Consider the following 5,000-nt stretch of genomic DNA (forward strand, 5'->3'; position numbering starts at 1 on the left):
CTTTCTCCGGAGACTCTTCGGAGTATTTATGACTTAGTACAGTTTTTTGGGCAGTTTTGCAGGGATTTTCCAGCAAATTTTGGCCAGAAACTGGTTTTTTGGCAGGTTTTTCAGCATTTTTTGGGCAGAAACTGGGTAATTTTGCAAGTCTTTCAGCAATTTTTGCGGTTTTCCCAGTTTCTTGGGCAGAAAAACTAGGTAGGCCAGGCAGTTTTTGCATTTTTTGGGGGTTTTCAGATTTTTCAGCTTTTTTTAGGGGGCATTTTTGTTTGATTGTTTTTTTTCTCCGTTTTTCTCCGGTTTCCAGCATTTTTCTGAGCTTTTAGTTTTTTTGGGGGGCTTTAGTTGCTATTCGCTTTTTGAGCACCATTTTTTTTGTTTTTTTTTCGCTGCATTTCGAGGCCTTTTAAGCGTTTTTTAAGGCTCCAGTTAATAACTATATATATTGTGCGGCTAATAGGGTTCGGTTAGATTTAAACTAGATCAGGGAAGGTTAGAGGCGTTTCGTAATTTTTCCTAAAGATAAAAGGAATAATTGAAAGTAGTAATCAATTTTCCTAATCATGATTTATTAATTACTAAAAGGGTACGTCACAGAACATGGAAGGAATAACAACATTACAAGAGTGATTGGCAACATGTATTGGTTAGGTTAAGTTAAATGAAGCGAGGCAGTCTGTCCTCCTTCCCTCCCTGGATGGCACCGAGTGTTGTCAAGGAACAGTTCAATTCCAACGTGGAAGGTGCAGCGAGGCAAATGTCCTCTCCCTGGATGACACCACGTGTTACCAGGCGAGATTGTGTTAAGCAGGGTCCAATTCCTCCAAAGAAGGTGAAACGAGGCAGCGTGTCTTCCCCCCCCGTGATGGAAACCGGTTTTGTCAGGGCAGACCTGGTGCGAGGCAGGCTCCAGTTCCTCCGAGAAAGGTGAAGCGAGGCAGTATGTCCACCCTCCCTAGATGGCAACAAGGGTCGTCAGGGCAGAGCCGTCTTCCATGGAAGGTGCAGAGAAACGGCACCTTCCAGTGCAAGAAGTGCCAGTTTCCTGACGCAGGTTAGGGGTTGTTACGACACGCTGGTTTGGTTCTCCCTTCAGCAGTGGCATCAGGGCAGAGCTGTCCTCCGTGGAAGTTGCAGCGAGACGGCATCTTCCAGTTCAAGAAGAGCAAGTTTCCTGACGCAGGTTAGGGGTAGTTACGACACACTGGTTTGGTTCTCCCTTCAGCAGTGGCAGGACCTGTAACGAATAGAATTTTACTTTTATATATTTTTTTTATCATGAAGATGTCCTCAAATGTAGGCAAGGTGTGGTGTGGTGTGAGTGCGCCCTGTTATGTGTTCAATGCATTCCATTTACCTAACACCGACTTAAAATAACCTCCAAACTTCACCTCCAAACTTCACTTTCAAAAATTCATCTATTCCTCATTCTATTCTGATTATGAACTTTCCTCCGAGTTCTACCTCTATATTACCTTTAACGCCAAGACCGAATAATTCCTGATACCCTATGCCTCCAATGAACGCGTTGAAACGGACCAGCCCCTACCTGTGCCGGACCGCACGCCTTCGCGGTCTTCATCCTTTTCTGAGACACAGACCTGGAGATGAACTGGTGTCACATGGACTTCTCAGACGCTTCGTCGGGCACAGGTCGGACTCGAGAGCCGCTGTGAGGAGCTAGTTTGGGTGATAGATGTTTCTCTACCAAGTTGGTAGTGCCCACATGTAGGGACGCAGGTGCTAAACCCGACCTCCTTCCTTGTTGTATACACTGCTGCAATCAATCATCAATCAGAAACATTCTTCACAATTTTGTCCTTAGATCATTCTTTATCCATATCAAAGACCTTTTCTATGATAAAGTAACAAATTAAATGCAGCTACGTGTATTACTTAAGGACTTCACTGGCGTGTGGTGCTGTACCTAGCATGTGCACCAGATAGTGACGATTACGGTAATTTCACAGAAAAAAATTTAACTAACATTTTTATTTACGGATAATTTAACAGCCAACAAAAAAATTCATTAAAACATTTTCAAGCCTTTACACAACAAACCTTACAACATTCAGAAACATTACTTATTAAACACCGAATGTAGGGTGCCGTGACGTTCAACACTAACACATTTAATTGATGCTTTACATTTAATGGTACACTGCTTCACAGCACAAATGAAACTGCTAGAGCTGAAATGTCACGGCACCCAACAACTCGCTCGCACAACGCAATATCCCACTAGCCTAACAACCCTACCTGGTATCACTCAACCTGGTGCACCTAATCCCAACGCAAGCTGGATTTACCCAAGGAGGGTCAAATTTACCTCAGAAATGAATGAATCCCCTACCCTACATCTATCTCAGACCATAGGGGTTCTCCCGACACTTCCTCTGGTGAACACAAACCATATGTTTGTTTGGCACTAGGTATTCTCCTCCCGACACTTTCTCTGGCGAATACAAACCATATGTTAGCATATTTCTGCTATTAAAGTTCCACGTGAGCCTATTTCTGCCATTTACGAGTTCTACGTGAGCCTATTCTATTCTGATTATGAACTCTCCTCCGAGTTCTACCTCTATATTACCTTTAATGCCAAGACCGAATAATTCCTGATACCCTATGCCTCCAATGAACGCGTTGAAACGGACCAGCCCCTACCTGTGCCGGACCGCACGCCTTCGCGGTCTTCATCCTTTTCTGAGACACAGACCCGGAGATGAACTGGTGTCACATGGACTTCTCAGACGCTTCGTCGGGCACAGGTCGGACTCGAGAGCCGCTGTGAGGAGCTAGTTTGGGTGATAGATGTTTCTCTACCAGTTGGTAGTGCACGCATGTAGGGACGCCGGTGCTAAACCCGACCTCCTTCCTTGTTGTATACACTGCTGCAGTCAATCATCAATCAAGAAACATCCTTCACTCTTTTGTCCTTAAATCATTCTTTATCCATATCAAAGACCTTTTCTATGATGAAGTAACAAACCAAATGCTGCTACGTATATTACTTAAGGACTTCACTGGCGTGTGGTGTTGTACCTAGCATGTGCACCAGATAGTGACGATTACGGTAATTTCACAGAACAAAAATTTTTAACTAAAACATTTTATTTACGGATAATTCAACAGCCAACAAAAAAAAAAATCACATTTTTAAGCCTTTACACAAGCCTTACAACATTCAGAAACATTACTTATCAAACACCGAATGTAGGGTGCCGTGACGTTTCAGCACTAACACATTTAATTGATGCTTTACATTTAATGATACACTGCTTCACAGCACAAATGAAACTGCTAGAGCTGAAACATCATTGCACCCAACAACTCACTCGCACAACGCAATATCCCACTAGCCTAACAACCCTACCTGGTATCACTCAACCTGGTGCATCTACTCCCAACGCAACCTGGATTTACCCAAGGAGGGTCAAATTTAACTCGGCAATGAATGAATCCCCTACCCTACATCTATCTCAGACCATAGGGTTTCTCCCGACACTTCCTCTCTAGTGAACACAAACCATATGTTTGTTTGGCACTAGGGATTCTCCTCCCGACACTTTCTCTCTGGCGAATACAAACCATATGTTAGCATATTTCTGCTATTAAAGTTCCACGTGAGCCTATTTCTGCCATTTATGAGTTCTACGTGAGCCTATTTCTGCCATTTCAGAGTTCTACACTTCCCTTTTATTAGAGTTCTACGTGAGCCTATTTCTGCTATTTCAGAGTTCTACAATCAGTTTTACATTTCTAAAGTAAGATACCTGTGGGGACTGATTTCGGCCTGGGTAATACTGGAATGTAAATGTGGCTGGTATGAACATGTCCTCAAATGTAGGCAAGGTGTGGTGTGAGTGCGCCTTGTGTTCAATGCATTCCATTTACCTAACACTACGGAACACCGACTTAAAATAGTTACCTCCAAACTTCACTTTCAAAAATTCACCTGTATTCCTCATTCTATTCTGATTATGAACTTTCCTCCGAGTTCTACCTCTATATTACCTTTAATGCCAAGACCGAATAATTCCTGATAACTTATGCCTCCAATGAACGCGTTGAAACAGACCAGCCCCTACCTGTGCCGGACCGCACGCCTTCGCGGTTTTCATCCTTTTCTGAGACAGACAGACCTGGAGATGAACTGGTGTCACATGGACTTCTCAGGCGCTTCGTCGGGCACAGGTCGGACTCGAGAGCCGCTGTGAGGAGCTAGTTTGGGTGATAGATGTTTCTCTACCAGTTGGTAGTGCACGCATGTAGGGACGCAGGTGCTAAACCCGACCTCCTTCCTTGTTGTATACACTCCTGCAATCAATCATCAATCAAGAAACATCCTTCACTCTTTTGTCCTTAAATCATTCTTTATCCATATCAGACCTTTTCTATGATAAAGTAACAAACCAAATGCAGCTACGTATATTACTTAAGGACTTCACTGGCGTGTGGTGCTGTACCTAGCATGTGCACCAGATAGTGACGATTACGGTAATTTCACATAAAATTTAACCAACATTTTATTTACGGATAATTTAACAGCCAACAAAAAAAAAAAAAAAAAAAAAAAATCACTAAAACATTTTTAAGCCTTTACACAAGCCTTACAACATTCAGAAACATTACTTATTAAACACCGAATGTAGGGTGCCGTGACGTTCAACACTAACATTTAATTGATGCTTTACATTTAATGGTACACTGCTTCACAGCACAAATGAAACTGCTAGAGCAGAAACGTCACGGCACCCAACAACTCGCTCGCACAACGCAATATCCCACTAGCCTAACAACCCTACCTGGTATCACTCAACCTGGTGCACCTAATCCCAACGCAACCTGGATTTACCCAAGGAGGGTTAAATTTACCGCAACAATGAGTGAATCCCCTACCCTACATCTCAGACCATATGTTTGGCACTAGGGGTTCTCCCGACACTAGTGAATACAAACCATACGTTTGTTTGGCACTAGGGATTCTCCTCCCGACA

At 43.2% G+C, this 5,000-nt stretch overlaps 1 long non-coding RNA gene across 2 annotated transcripts in view; it reads right to left on the minus strand.

Annotated features, from left to right (window-relative positions):
• Positions 1–548: 548 nt before the first annotated feature.
• LOC123518353 overlaps positions 549–5,000 on the minus strand; it is a 5,098-nt gene continuing 646 nt past the window's right edge. For both annotated transcript variants that reach the window (XR_006678764.1, XR_006678763.1), the window contains exons 2-4: positions 4,092–4,320; positions 1,550–2,894; positions 549–1,237 (exon numbers count right to left, since the gene is read on the minus strand). This is a non-coding gene — a long non-coding RNA (uncharacterized LOC123518353). The remainder of the gene's footprint in view (positions 1,238–1,549; positions 2,895–4,091; positions 4,321–5,000) is intronic.

This window comes from Portunus trituberculatus, chromosome 43, assembly GCF_017591435.1.
Source record: "Portunus trituberculatus isolate SZX2019 chromosome 43, ASM1759143v1, whole genome shotgun sequence".
Lineage (NCBI taxonomy): Eukaryota > Metazoa > Arthropoda > Malacostraca > Decapoda > Portunidae > Portunus > Portunus trituberculatus.